General features: G+C 48.4%; 1 long non-coding RNA gene across 1 annotated transcript; it reads left to right on the top strand.

The window, feature by feature from the left end:
- The first annotated feature begins 4036 nt into the window (after positions 1-4036).
- On the top strand, positions 4037-10892 carry LOC144334416 (uncharacterized). Its single transcript, XR_013404216.1, has 2 exons — positions 4037-8495; positions 9164-10892. It is a non-coding gene; the product is annotated as an uncharacterized LOC144334416 (long non-coding RNA).
- Positions 10893-15774: the final 4882 nt, after the last annotated feature.

Below are 15774 nucleotides of genomic sequence, written 5' to 3'. Positions count from 1 at the left end.
TGGGGGTGGTGGTGCATGCCTGTAGTCCCAGCTACTTTGGAAGCTAAAGTAGGAGGATGGCTTGAGCCTGGGAAGTGGAGGCTGCAGTGAGCTGAGATCGCACTGCTGCACTCCAGGTTGGGCGACAGAGCAAGACCTTGTCTCAAATAATAATAATAATAAAATAAAAAGGAGCCAGGCATGGTGGCACTCATCTGTAGTCTCAGCTACCCAGGAACCTGAGGTGGGAGGATTGCTTGAGCCCAGGAGGTTGAGGCTGCAGTGAGTCATGATTTTGCCACTGCACTCCAGCCTGGGTGACAGAGTGAGACTTTGTCTCAAAAAAATAAATTAAATAAATAAATAAAAGGACACAACTAACTTGGACATGATATTAAACAAGTGAGTCTGTCTCCTATCTGGAAAGTGCAGGATCTTCCAAGCTAAAAAACACAATTCCTCTGAATGGAGGGTTTTGAGGCATCATGAGCCAAACAATCAGCTAAGGAAAGCTATTTATTTGAGGAAGTGGTGGGGCCCCTTCTCTGGAGTCCTTAAATCATGCTAAGAGGCCCAGACCTTTCCTGCTTACTCTGGAAAACGGGTATCCCTGCTGTTCAGAGAATCTGCTGCGAACTCTACTGTTACAAAGGCACCTTGTGAAGGGCTGACCAGGGTGGACTAGGACATAGCAGGTCTCCCCGTCCAGCCCCACTCCCAACTTCCTCCCTGTCACACCCCTCCCCCAGTTCTGGGAAAACACAGCCCTTCCTCTAGCTGATGCAACTAGCCCTGGGGCCAACCTAAGGCCTTCTAGGTTTGCTGAGAGGTAGAAAGAGGGGCGATGTCAACAAAGCACCCCCTCATCAGCTAATCTCAAATGTCTGGGTTGTCAGAGCTCCAAGACTCCATAGTAATCCAGCAACCCAACCCCTACAATTCACCAATGAGGAAACTGAGACTCCAACTTATATTTCCAGTCATGCTTTGTTCCTTCCCCTGGGAGGACTTCTTCCTGGCCTTCCCATTCTTCTTTCTCTCTCTCTCTCTCTGTCTGTCTCTTTCTCTCTCTCTCTCTCTCATCTGGGAGCCCCTGGAGGCAAGAACAAGGTCTTTTTTTATTTTGAGAGACAGGGGTCTTGCTATGTTGCCTGGGTTGGTCTTGAACTCGGTCTCAAGCAATCCTCCAGCCTCGGCCTCCTAAAGTGCTAGGACTACAGGAGAGAGCCACCGTGCCCAGTCTAAGAACCAAGCCTTGAGTCTTCAGTTTGACTACTATACCCAAGGAGCTTAGCAAAGTGTCCTCAGTTTGCTGACTGAAAGGATGAATGAATGAAGACTGTGGAGTCTGTCTACCCACGGTGTGCTTCTCTCCTGCCTCCATTTTCTCAACCGACACATTTTTGCTGAGTTTTCCCCAAGGAAGTGCTGGCCACAGAGGGCGCTCAGCAGGGAGGCTGCCAATGTCAACCCCTGGACTCCAGCAAGCTCAGCTGCCTCCTTCTGCCATGGCCAGGTCGTGACAGAGGAGCTCCGGAGTCTCCCTCCCTCGGGCCACCTCTTGGTCTGCCTACAGGGTGGGCCCCCTGTCTGGGACCCAGGCCAGAGTCTAGGAAGTGTTTGAGGACCCAGTCCCCAGTCTGCACAGGTGCTGCGAGGGGGCTTTGCTAGAGAAGGAGGAGACATGCGTCAAGATCTACGAGTTCATCTGCAAAACTCAGCCAGTGAACGCCATTCTTCCCAGCCTTGTGAGGTTCCAGCTCTCAAGCCACCTGCTGCTATCCTTCGGGGGCGTCATCCCCTTTTCCCCTTTCCAGCCAGGTTCACAGTGACATGCTCCGGTTCTGGCTTCTCCATGATGCCTCCCTTCGTAACCAATCCTTCTGCAGTACAAAAAGAACCCCCCATCCATCTCTTACTCAAACACCTTCCATGACTCTGTTACAGTAGGGTGGCTGGTCAGACATGAGCAGGGCAGGAGAGGCCCCCATCTCTCAACCAGGAAGGTCAGGTGACCATCAGGTGAGGGTCAGGTGGTTGTTAAGCTGTTTCGCTAAAATAATAATTGGTTGCATCTGGCATCAGGGACAGGCAGTCTCCCAGTAGATAGGAAAAACCTGAAACTAGTGATAAGCTCTCAGGAACTGGGCAAGTGGGCCCCCACATTTATATTAAGAGGCAAAATGGTGGAGTTTAACTGGTAAATGACCTCCTAGGGACATTTGACTGGTAAGGGAAGAATGCCTTGAGTGAGCAGTGTACAACTCCAGGACACACACTGCGCAGCTCCCCTCCTAAGCGCTAGCAGGCCTCTGCGCATGCGGATAGCCAGCCCCAAGGGAAGAACAGGGGGAGAAGGGACACAAGACCCCGGAAGTTTGCCAATGTATAAAACCAAAAGTCAAAAGGTCAAACAGTGCACCTGGCTTGGCTTTCAACTCATTGGCTTGGCCCTCTTCCAAGTGTACTTTTTTTTGAGATGGAATTTTGCTCTGTCACCCAGTCTGGAGTACAGTGGCACGATCTCAGCTCACTGCAACCTCTGCCTCCTTGGTTCTGGCGATTCTCCTGCCTCAGCCTCCCGAGTAGGTGGGATTACAGGCACATGCCACCACACCCGATTGATTTTTGTGTTTTTAGTAGAGACTGGGTTTCACTATGCTGGCCAGGTTGGTCTTGAACTCCTGACCTCACGTGATCTACCTGCTTTGGCCTCCCAAAGTGCTGGGATTACAGGCGTGAGCCACCACACTCAGCCCCTAGTGTACTTTCCTTCCTTTCCTGCTCTAAAGCTTTTAATAAACTTTCACTCCTGCTCTAAGACTTGCCTCTGTTTCTCCTTCTGCCTTATGTGCCTCAGTTGAATTCTTTCTACTGAGGAGGCAAGAACTGAGGTTGCTGCAGACCCATACAGATTTGCCGCCAGTGACACTCCTTGTGTCAATTTTGTATTGCTGCTGTAACAAATGAACACAAACATAGGGGCTTAAAGCAACGGACACTTATTACCTTACAATCCTGGAGGTCAGAAGTCCAACATGGGTCTCACCTGCGTAAAATCAAGGGGTCAGCAGGGCTGCCCTCCTTTCTGGAGGCTCTGGGGGAGAATTCGTTCCTTGTCTTTTCTGGCTTCTAGAGGCTGCCTGCCCTCTTGGGCTTGTAATTCTTTCCTCTGTGTTTAAAGCCAGGAACACCTTTTCATGCCGCCTCTCTCTGGTTCTCCCTCTTCGAGTTACATTGGGCACTGCTGGATAATTCAGGATGATCTTTCCATCTTAAGGTGAGCTGATTAGCAATCTTAACTCCATCTGCCCCCTTAATTTCTCTTTGCCATGTAACCTAACATTTACAGGTTCCAGGAATTAGGAAGGGGACATCTTTGGGGGCCATTAGTGTGCCTACCACACTCATTCCTTTCAATTTTGTTTTTACATGCCATGGTATTTTCTTCTTTCTTTTTTGAGATGAAGTCTCGTGATGTTGCCCAGGCTGGTCTCGAGCGCCAAGGCTCAAACCATCCTCCCGCCTCAGCTTCCTCATTAGCTGGGACTACAGGCACCTGCCAGTTCGCTCTGGTGCCCTGTATTTTTGTTTTGTTTTTATGTTATTTTATTATTTTACTTTTTTGTTTGCTTTTGGTTTTGAGATGGAATCTCACTCTGTCGCCCAGGCTGGAGTGCAGTGGCGCAATCTCAGCTCACTGCAACCTCTGCCTCCCGGGTTCAAGTGGTTCTCCTGACTCAGCCTCCTGAGTAGCTGAGATTACAGGCATGAGCCATCACGCCCAGCTTATTTTTGTATTTTTAGTAGAGACAGGGGTTCACACGTTGGCCAGGCTGGTCTGGAACTCCTGATCTCAGGTGATCCACCCGTCTCGGCCTCCTAGTGTTGGGATTATAGGTGTGAGCCACTGTGCCTGGCCTGTTTTGTTTTGTTTTGTTTTTTGTTTTTTGTTTTTGTTTTTTTGAGACAGAGTCTTGCTCTGTCGCCCAGGCTGGGGTGCAGTGGCCGGATCTGAGCTCACTGCAAGCTCCGCCTCCCGGGTTTAGACCATTCTCCTGCCTCAGCCTCCCGAGTAGCTGGGACTACAGGCGCCCGCCTCCTCGCCCGGCTAGTTTTTTGTATTTTTTAGTAGAGACGGGGTTTCACCGTGTTAGCCAGGATGGTCTCGATCTCCTGACCTCGTGATCCTCCCGTCTCAGCCTCCCAAAGTGCTGGGATTACAGGCTTGAGCCACCGCGCCCGGCCTGTTTTGTTTTTTTGAGTCAAGATCTCACTCTGTTACCCAGGCTGGAGTACAGTGGCGTAATCACGGCTCGCTGTAGCCTCAACCTCCCAGGCTCAAAGGATTCTCCCACCTCAGCCTTCCAAGTAGCTGGGACTACAGGCATGTGCCACCACATCCAGCTAATTTTTGTATTTCTTGAGAGACAAGAAGTATAAGTTTCATCACATTGGCCAGGCTGGTCTTGAACTCCTGGCCTCAAGTGATCCCCCTATCTCGGCCTCCATAAGTGCTAGGATTACACCCGTGAGCCACCGTGCCTGGCCAGGATATAGCATATTTAATAAAATACATACCTATTAAAATGTTTCTGGCTGGGTATGGTGGGCTGTAATCCTAGCACTTTGGGAGGCCAAGGTGGGAGGATTGCTTGAGGCCACGAGTCTGACGCCAGCATGGGCGACATAGTGAGGGGCCTCATCTCTATTAAAAATATTTTTGCAACCTGGGTAGCATGATGAGACTCCATCTCTACAAAAAATGTAAACGTTAACTGGGTGTGGTGGCATGCGCCTATGGTCCCAGCTACTCAGGAGGCTGAGGCAGGAGGATTGCTTGTGCCCAGGAGGTCAAGGTTGCAGTGAGCCGTGATTGTGCCACAGCACTCCGGCATGGGCTACAGAGCAATGCCCTGTCTCAAAAAACTCCCCAAAATTATGATTTCATGTATCTATATATTCTTTATACATACATAGGTAGTAAACACAAACTTACGTAGGGATGAAAAACCAAATTGAAGGAGCCATCTGGGTGGAGGGAGGGGAAAAAGGGAAGTGTACATGAGTACTTTATATTCATTAGGTCTTATTTCCCAAGCTTAGTAATGGCCACATGAATATTTATATATTCATCATCTAATATTTTTGAATAGATTAAGTACTCATAACAACAGAAAAGGAAAAGTGAGAAATGTTTTCTAGGAAGAAATGCAAGCCTGAGCAAAAGTTCAGAGGCATGAAATAGCAAGATACCTACATACATATATACTGATGATTCTCCAGCATGCCCGCACTCTCTCCCAAACTCCACCATAACTTCCAAATCTTCGCTCCCCTCTTCCTAACCTCGCCCGCTTAAGTCCAGCCTCAGCCCCCGCGCTGACATTTTCGACAGATCAGCCCCTTTCCCCTTTAGGTAGGCTCTCCTCTCATTGCAAGGTGCGCCTCTTATCGTGGTGGCTCAGTCCATGCATGTATGCCTGTCCCGAAAGAACTGCAGACTCCGGGAAGACTGGACCCCCAGCCCCAGGCTCAGGGCTCCGGTTCAGGCGGGGCGCCCGCCGTCGCGGCTCCGGCCAGCAGAGGGCGCCGCCGGGCAGGCCCAGGCCTGGAGTTGAGGGGACCCTGGCCTCCTGCCAGCGCGCTCAGACTCCGCCCGGGGGAAAGGGGGAAACACGCGAGCTTCTCGGCTCACAATTGTCAAATCCTCTCGTCTTTCCAAGACACCCTCACCACATAGGCAGCGTCAATGTTCTGTAGCTGGTTTACTAAAGGGGCTTGACTTAGCAGGGAAAAGCACTGAGCTGATCTCTTTATTTCCTGCTCCTGCCCTTGCGAACTGATTCTGTGGACTCCTTTTTTTTTGCTGTTTCTGGGTGAAATCTCGGCAGATCGCTCGCTTTTCTCAGAGTCCTCCCCCGTTTACTGTTAGGTAATTACAGCTTGTGTCTAAGTGCAGGCCCGTGTTCTGGCAAACGCCCCCTCCTGAGGCTGCCTCTAACTGGGACACCTGCTGACCAGGGAGAGGGCTGGCACCCGGCTCTTCTGCTCCTCCTGCCCCTCCGCGGACTGCCTTGGACTCTTCTGGGATCGGGTGGGGGAGAAGCGGTAGGGGCAGCAAGGTCTAAGGAGGACCTGAGTACTCCTTACCTGAGTACTCTGGTACTCAGTACTCAGTACTCAGGTACTGGGAGTACTGAGTACTCCCAATGCCCTCACTTGTCCCTTGGGAGCACGTTGATGGGCACTATGAAAACTCTCACATCTCTCCTCAGTAGCACCCTTATAAAGAGGGGCTGTCTCCCCCAGGGCTGCTTATGAAACTGCCTTTGCAAAAATTTTAACGGTAAGAAAATTAGGGCCGCAAAAGACATCTGATCTAACCAACCCTCATCTTGCCTTTAACCTCCAAATTGCCTTTGGTCAATCCTGGGTTTAGGCCAAGCTAACTTTGGGAGACATTTAGTTTACAGTTTAAATGATATCTGCCCTTCTCCAAAACTCAACTGCCTTTGTAAAGCTAATGAAAGACCATCAGGTCAGGAGAATATTGAGCCTGAGTTCTGCTAAGGTGCCGACCTAAATGATTGCCAGCCACTATTCCAGAGGCAGAGGGAAGATAGGCAACTTCCCCAATTACTATTACTCCTGCAGATAACATCGCTATTGTAGAATCTAAAATTGGTACTTTGGGAGACCAAGGCAGGCAATTGCTTGAGCTCAGGAGTTCGAGACCAGTCTGGGCAACATGGCAAACCTTGTCTCTACAAAAAAAAAAAAAATCAAAAAATTAGCCAGGCATGGTGGCATGTGCTGGTGGTCCCAGCCACTTGAGGGCAGAGGCAAGAGGATCGCTTGAGCCTGGGAGGTCAAGTCTGCAGTAAACTGTGTTTGTGCCCTTGCCCTTTCAGCCTGGGTGACAAAGTGAGACCCTGTCTCAAGAAAAGATCTCAGGAGTTAGGTGAGTGGGCTTGAGCATTCACACCTACGAGGCAAAATGGCAGAGCTGAATTTGTGTGTGACCTTCCTCTAGGAACACTTGACTGGTAAGAGAAAAATGCCTGAAGTAAGCATGTGCAAACTTCAGTAAACACACTACACATGCGGGCCCCTCCCAAGTGCTGGCAGGCCACTGAGCATGTGGACAGCCTGCACCAAGGAAATATCAAGGGAGGGGAGGTGCAAAACCCCGGAAACATGCCAAGGTATAAAGCCTCAGGTCCAATGTCAAACCGGACACAGATCTCTCAAGCCACCTGCTTGGTCCTTTTCCAAGTGTACTTTCCTTCCTTTTGTTCCTGCTCTAAAACTTTTTAATAAACTTTCACTCCTGCTCTAAAACTTGCCTCAGTCTATCCCTCTGCCTTATGCCTCTCTGACTAATTCTTTCCTCTGAGGAGGCAAGAATGGAGGTTACTACAGACCCGTACAGATTCACTACTGCTAACAATCTGAGTAATAATTCTGTCTCGTGTGTGGCATGGCTGGCCTTGTGGCAATTAAACTATATCTCTATTACAATGCTGCGTGGTCTCAGTGAATTGGTTTTGTCTGTGCCGTGGGTGGAAGAACCTACTGGGGGTTACACTCACTTACTGCCCCTCAGCTACTGCATCGCTCTTCACACCTGCAATCTCATTCTGCCGGAGTCCCCCTACCCCTAGATGGAAGCTTTCTTCCACCAGGTCCTTTTCAGGAAGATTCTTCTGTGGGGTCCACATGTGGGTCACAGGAAGCACGCAGCTGGCAGTACAGCCCCTGCCTACCAGCCCCTCCATGTCCTGCTAGGTGCCAGGCAGATTCCAGACCCCAGAGCCTCCACCTCCAAGACTCCCCAGATAGTTCTCCTAAAGCCTTGCTCACCCGGTTAGAGGTGAGGGAGAGCAGCCCCCTCTACGCCCTGTTTTGGGGTGTGGGCTGGGGAACAGGCTGAGGGAGCACATTGACAACTCTGTCCAGGGAATTTCCCCTCCAGCTTCTGGGGATGTCACCTCTCTTTGTGGTCAGGAAGTAGGTAAGGAGGTGGGTTTTAACCCTGTTCTCCCTTCCGGGGAATCCTAAGTGGGTGGTCCAGCCTCACTTTAGGATCAGCAACTCTGGCCTTGTTTCTGCCTTTGGGGTCTCCGCTGAAATTCTGAGGCTACTGGAAAATCTTCGTTTACATCGTATTCGTTTCCAGACTTTGCCTGAGAGCTCTTCAGGGTGTCTGTCACCTCGAGCCAGAAGAGACCTCCTCAGAGGATCCACCCAAGACAAAGCTGCTCATCTGTCACCTGAGTGAAACTTCCGTCTCTGTCAGCCACGTGTGGGCTGCACCACTCTGCCCCACCTTCCACCAGAAGAATCCTGTCCCCACTTCTCCACTTGGCCAACACCTTTTGGTCTTAGAAGACCCGAGTCAAAATGTCACCTGCTCCAGGAGGCCTTGCCTGGCACCCCAAGAGCTGGTTCAGGGGGCCCTCCACTGTGCTTCTGCCACCCCTGTCATAAAGAGTTCTGTTGGCATTCCCTCTGTCTCAATATATCCCCTCACTTGATTCTGAGCTCTTTTCAAGCCAAGGATGGTATTTGTTTTATTGAGTATGTTTAACTGTTTCATATGAAAAGCGCACACGGGCTGGGTGCAGTGGCTCAAACCTGTAATCCCAGCACTACTAATCTACTTTTCGTTTCTCTGAATACCTCATTCTTTTTTAGTGATGACAGTTATTCCATAGCAAGAGACATCATCATTTTATCTAACCATTCTAATGAATGGATATTGAGTATATTCCAATTTTCTGGATAATACAAACAACATTGCAACAAATATCTTACTACATAATACACATGAGAGTATTTTGGTAGAAGAAAATGCCAGGGGTGGGGCTGCTGGAACATAGGGTGTATGCATTTAAAAGTGTAACAGAGGCCAGGCGTGGTGGCTCACTCCTGTAATCCCAGCACTTTGAGATGCCAAGATGGATGGATCACTTGAGGCCAGGAGTTCGAGATATGCCTGGCCAACACAGGGAAACCCCATCACTATTAAAAATAGAAAAATTATCTGGGCATGGTGGCACACACTTATAATCCCAGCTACTCGGGAGGCTGAGGCATGAGAATTGCTTGAACCTGGGAGGCGGAGGTTGCAGTGAGCTGAGAACGTGCCACTGCACTCCAGCCTGGGCAACAGAGCGAGACTCTGTCTCAAAAAAATAATAAATAATAAGAGTGTAACAGGGCCAGGAGCCATGGCTCAAGCCAGTGATCCCAGCACTTTGGGAGGCCGAGGCAGGAGGATTGCCTGAGCCCAGGAGTTCAAGACCAGCCTGGGCAAGATGACAAGACTTCATCTCTACAAAAAAGTTTAAAATTAGCTGGCATGGTGGTGCTCAACTATAGTCCAAGCTACTTGGGAGGCTGAGACAGATCATTTGAGCCCAGGCTGCTGGGACCTACGATCATGTCACTGCACTCTAGTCTGGGTGACAGTGTGAGACCCTGTCTCAAAAAAAAAAAAAAGAAAGAAAAGAAAAAGAAAAAAGAAAAAATCCCAGGACTTTGGGAGAACAAAGCAGGAGGATTCCTTGAGTCCAGGAGTTTGAGACCAACCTGTGCAACAGAATGAGACCCTCATCTCTCCAAAAAAAAAAAAAAAAAATTAGCCAGGGATGGTGGTGCATGCCTGTAGTCCCAGAGGCTGAGGTAGGAGGATCGCTTGAGGCCAGGAGTTGGAGTCTGCAGTCAGCTATGATTACACCACTGCACTCCAGCCTGAGCGACAGAGCAAGACCTTGTCTAAAAAAAAAATACATAAAAATAAATAAAAGTGTAACAGATATTTATGGGCCTGTGATCACAATCACCTTTAAAATGATTATTGATCCCTATTTTAGATATTCTGGTTTAATAGTGATGAATTGGGGCCCAGGAATCTGGATTTTTAAAACATTCTTACCTGATCATTGTGATGTGAGACCACACAATGAGAAACATGATTGCAGTTTCTTCCTGCCCGCCGAACAAACAAAAGCGACCCACCAAGACCATGGCATTGCAGTAAAAAAAGGGTTTAATTGACACTGACACAGGAGCTAGAAAGAAATGATTTAGGCAGATAGTGAGGGTAAGAGAGTCTTTGGTAAGGCTTTCTTTTAATAAAAAGCAGCCCCCGAATAACTTCTTGTCTAACAAAAAGCAGGCTGCAAAATCAAGCTGCACGCATAGATAAGCAAGCTAAAAGCTTGCATAGGTAAATGCTGGCAGCTGTGCCAATAGAAAAGGGATGCCTGGAAGCCAGGTATATTCAACGTGGAGGTTCCCTCTTCCCCCCTCTTTTTTTTTTTTTTTTTCTGAGACAGAGTCTTGCTCTGTTGCCGAGGCTGGAATACAGTTGCCCAATCCTGGCTCACTGCAACCTTTGCCTCCTGGGTTCAAGTGGTCCTCAGCCTCCTGAGGAACGGGGACTACATGCATGCGCCACCATGCCCAGCAAATTTTTGTGTTTTTAGCAGAGATGGGGTTTCACCATGTTGGCCAGGCTGGTCTTGAACTCCTGGCCTCAAGTAATCTGCCCGCCTCAGCCTCCCAAAATGCTGGGATTACAGGTCTGAGCCACTTCCCTTTTCTTTGTCATCCACGTGTGCAGTAAAGAAGCAGGCAACATGGCACCAGCCAGGTAGGGAAATCATTTGCACAATAAAAAATTAGGGTGGGGTGGTCAGCTTCTTCGCAAACTATATGAATGGCACACTGGGTCTGACCAATCTCTTGGGCCCTATGTAAATCAGATACCACCTCCTCAAGCTCATGTAGAAAACGCCGTGCATTTCACCACAGAACCAGGAGACCCACTCGGGAGCCTTTCTCTCTGCAGGAGAGAGAACTTTTTCCTTTCCCTTGCCTATTAAACTTCTCTCTTAAACTCACTCCTTGTGTGAGTCGGTGTCCTTGATTTCTTTGGCATGAGGCAATGAACCTTAGGTATTTACCCCAGACAATCACGCTGCTTCAACACAGAGGTGGCCATGCCATGTGGGAGACGGAGTTATTACTCAAATCAATCTTGTCCAAAGCACGTAAGTTAGGGATTTTTCTTTTCTCTTTTTTTTTTTTTTTTAATTATACTTTAAGTTCTAGGGTACATGTGCACAACATGCAGGTTTGTTACATATGTATACATGTGCCATGTTGATGTGCTGCACCCATTAACTCACATTTACATTAGGTATATCTCCTAACGCTATCCCTCCCCCCACCCCCTCCCCTCAATAGGACCTGGTGTGTGATGCTCCCCTTCCTGTATCCAAGTGATCTCATTGTTCAATTCCCACCTATGAGTGAGGACCTGCGGTATTTGGTTTTCTGTTCTTGCAATAGTTTGCTGAGAATGATGGTTTCCAGCCGCATCCATGTCCCTACAAAGGACACAAATTCATCCTTTTTTATGGCTGCATAGTATTCCATGGTGTGTATGTGCCACATTTTCTTAATCCAGTCTGTCACTGATGGACATTTGGGTTGATTCCAAGTCTTTGCTATTGTGAATAGTGCTGCAGTAAACATACATGTGCATGTGTCTTTATAGCAGCATGACTTATATCCTTTGGGTATATCCCCAGTAATGGGATGGCTGGGTCGAATGGTATTTCTAGTTCTAGATCCTTGAGGAATCGCCAGACTGTTTTCCACAATGGTTGAACTAGTTTACAGTCCCACCAACAGTGTAAAAGTGTTCCTATTTCTCCACATCCTCTCCATCACCTGTTGTTTCCTGATTTTTTAATCATTACCATTCTAATTGGTGTGAGATAGTATCTCATTGTGGTTTTGATTGGCATTTATCTGATGGCGAGTGATGATGAGCATTTTTTCATGTGTCTGTTGGCTATATGAATGTCTTCTTTTGAGAAGTGTCTGTTCATATCCTTTGCCCTCTTTTTGATGGGGTTGTTTGTTTTTTTCTTGTAAATTTGATTGAGTTCTTTATAAGTTCTGTATATTAGCCCTTTTTTTTTTTTGTTAAGATAGTCTCGCTCTGTTGCCTAGGCTGGAGTGTAGCGGCAGGATTTTGGCTCACTGAAACCTCTGCCTCCCAGGTTCAAGCAATTCTCATGCTTCAGGCTCCTGAGTAGCTGGGACTATAGACATCTGCCACCACGCCTGGCTAATTTTTGTATTTTTCATAGAGATGGATTTTCACCATGTTGACCAGGCTGGTCTTGGCCTCCCAAAGTGCTGGGATTCCAGGTGTGAGCCACCATGCCCAACTCCAGGTTAGGGGTTTTTCAAAGGTAGTTTGGTGGGCAGAAGGATAAGATGGGGGCGTGCTGATTGGTTGAGTTGGAGATTAAATCATAGGGAATCAAAGCTGTTCTCTTGCGCTGAGTCAGTTCCTGTGTGGGGGCAAAACCTGGAAAGACATCTCGAAAGGTCAATCTTTCTTTCTTTCTTTTTTTTTTTTTTTGAGACAGAGTCTCACTCTGCCACCCAGGCTGGAGTGCAGTGGCGAGATCTCGGTTCACTGTAAGCTCTGCCTCCCGGGTTCACACGATTCTCCTGCCTCAGCCTCCTGAGTAGCTGGGACTACAGGCGCCCACCACCACGCCCGGCTAACTTTTTGTATTTTTAGTAGAGACGGGGTGTCACTGTGTTAGCCAGGATGGTCTTGATCTCCTGACCTCGTGATCTGCCCGCCTCGGCCTCCCAAAGTGCTAGGATTACAGGCATAAGCTGCTGCGCCCAGCCAATCTTTCTTTCTTCTTTTGTTTTTTTGAGACAGAGTCTCACTCTGTCACCCAGGCTGGAGTGCAGTGGCACGATCTTGGCTCACTGCAACCTCCACTTCCCAGGCTCAAGAGATTCTTCTGCCTCAGCCTCCCAAATAGATGGGATTACAGGCATGTGCCACCACATCCGGCTAATTTTTGTGTTTTTTGGTAGAGATGAGGTTTCACCATGTTGGTGAGGCTGGTCTTGAACTCCTGGTCTCAAGTGATCTGCCTGCCTCAGTCTCTCAAAGTGCTGGGATTACAGGTGTGAGCCACCACACTCGGCCACGTCAACCTTTCTTTGGCTCTACAATAGTGATGTCTTTCTGCAAGTGTAATTGGGGAAGTTGCAAATCTTATGATCTCTGCAATAAAGGCTGGTAATTATTTAGAATTCAAGCCCCTCTCATCCTCCTAACTTGGTGGCCTCTTATTAGTTTTACAAGAACAGTTTAGTTTCGGGGAAAGGCTATTATCTTTTTTGAGACAGAGTCTCGGTCTGTCACCCAGGCTGGAGTGCAATGGTGCGATCTTGGCTCACTGCAACCTCTGCTTCCCAGGTTCAAGTGATTCTCCCACCTCAGCCTCCCAGGTAGGTGGGATTACAGGCGCCTGCCACTATGCCCAGCTAATTTTTTAGTTTTAGTAGAGATGGGGTTTCACCACGTTGACAAGGCTGGTCTGGAATTCCTGACCTCAGGTGATCCACCCTGCTTGGCCTCCCAAAATGCTAGGATTACAGGCATGAGCCACAGTGCCCAGCCATTATCATTTAAACTATGAACTAAATTCCTCCCAAAGTTAGCTTGGCACATGCCCAGGAATGAGCAAAGACAGTCAACCTGTGATGCTGGAAGCAAGATGGAGTCAGCCATGTCAGATTCCTCTCACTGTGATAATTTTGCGAAGATGGTTTCATGCAGACTGGGTCTGCTATGTTCTTGGGTCTCCAGCATCCAGCCCTGAGCCCGCCCACACACAGTAGGTTTGCTTCCTGTAGCAACATCATAAACTCCAGTGCCCCTACCTACATCCTGCTGCCACCGTGCTAATGCCGCCCTGGTAAGTCATCAGGCCCAGTGTGCTGGCCCCTGGGGTGATAGAGCCTCTACTGGAAGCTTGACAGACTGTGTGTCTCCCAATCCTTGAAGCCCAGAGTGCCTGGGTCACCCTGGTTTACCAGGCAGCTCCCACTTCGGAGATCTGTTAGCTTTGTCCTTTGTGGGAGGCAAAATCACCTTCCATTCAAATTAAGTCCTAGTGGCCAGACGTGGTGGCTCACGCCTATAATCCCAGCACCTTGGGAGGCCGAGGCGGGTGGGTCACCTGAGGTCAGGAGTTAGAGACCAGCTTGGCCAACATGGTGAAACCCCATTTCTACTAAAAATATAAAAATCAGCCAGGAGTGGTGATGCGCACCTGTAATCCTAGCTACTCGGGAGGCTGAGGTGGAAGAATTGCTCGAACCCGGGAGGCAGAGGTTGCAGTGAGCTGAGATCGCGCCATTGCACTCCAGCCTGGGTGACAAGAGTGAAATTCTGTCTGAAAAATAAATAAATAAATAAAAATGAAAAATCAAGGCCTAGCAAGGAGTATGTTAGCTGCCTTCTCTCCCTGGGGAAGGGATGACTCACAGAACAGGAGTGGTGAATGGAGGACAGACATCCACTGAAGAGACAGAGAAAAGACACAGAAATGAGGCTAGATTCCAGGAGGAGAAAATTAAAAGGTGCAGAAAAAAGGCAAAAGAGGAAGAAAACAGCAGAGAGACACACAAAGAGAAAAGAGCCAGAGAGAAAGAGGAGCAGAGTTAAAGAGAGAAGAGACACAGGAAGAAGTGGAGGGAGAAAGAGGAAACAGAAAGGAAAGAAAGAAAGAAGAAAGAAAGAGAAAATAGGGAAGAGAGAAGAAGGAGAAGACAGGAGAAAGGAAAAAGAACATGGAGCAGGAAGTGAGTTTCTGAGGGTACTTTGAATCAGCCAGATAAAATCCCCGTGCTTCAGATTCCAGGAAGACACGGGAAACAGGGGCAACCTTGGCTTGGTTCTCAGCTCCTGGCCAGCAGCCAGCTCTGGTTTCAGCCGTTGCCCGCAGCCCCGGAATTCTGTTGGTGGTCAGACTCTGAACATGGGGCAAAAACATAAGTAGGGCAGCCACACCCTGTGTGCCTGGATGGTGGGCACAGCTTTCTTAGTAATGTGGAAACACGGAATAAGAGCTCAAAAAAGTGCCTACTCTTTGCACAGTGCCTTAGCTGTCAAGGATGCTCACTGCAGCGCTGTTACAGTAGAGGAAGAGAGGAAAAATACAGAAGGAAGGAGAGAAGAAATAAAATGTGGCTTAGTAGATTTATGATACATTCATACAACACAATGCTATGTCGCCATTTTAAAAAGTGGTACAGAAGAGCCCTTCATATGGGGGAAATCTTCAGGATACCAGACGAAAAAAATGAGTAATTTTTTTTTTTTTGAGACAGGGTCTCACTCTGTCTCCCAGACCGGCTCACTGCAGCCTCAACCACCCATGCTCAAGTGATCCTCCCACTTCAGTCTCCTGATCACCTGGGGCTAGAGGTACGCATCAACATGCCTAGCTTTTTTTTTTTTTTTGTAGAGACAAGGTTTCACCATGTTTCCCCAGGCTCACACATGTTTAAATAAATCTTTTTTTTTTTTTTTTTTTTGTGAGACAGAGTCTTTCTCTGTCACCCAGGCTGGAGTACAGTGGCGAGATCATGGCTCACTGCAGCCTCAACTACTGGGGCTCAAGCAATCCCCCCACCTCAGCCCCCTGAGTAGCTGGGATTACAGGAGCACATCACCACACTTGGCTAATTTTTTTTTTTTTTTTTTTGTATATTTTTTAGAGATGGGATCTCTCCACATCGTCCAGGCTGGTCTTGAACTCCTGGGCTCAAGCGATCTGCCTGCCTCGGCCCCTCAAAGTACTGGGATTACAGGCATGAGCCGCCGCACCTGGCCTGGTTAAATAAATATTTTAAATGGCATGATTCAAGGTTTGTTAGTGGATATTTATG

Source organism: Macaca mulatta, chromosome 14 (genome assembly GCF_049350105.2).
Source record: "Macaca mulatta isolate MMU2019108-1 chromosome 14, T2T-MMU8v2.0, whole genome shotgun sequence".
Classification (NCBI taxonomy): domain Eukaryota; kingdom Metazoa; phylum Chordata; class Mammalia; order Primates; family Cercopithecidae; genus Macaca; species Macaca mulatta.
Note: the sequence above shows the minus strand (reverse complement) of the source record. Positions and strands in the feature narration are given on the sequence as shown.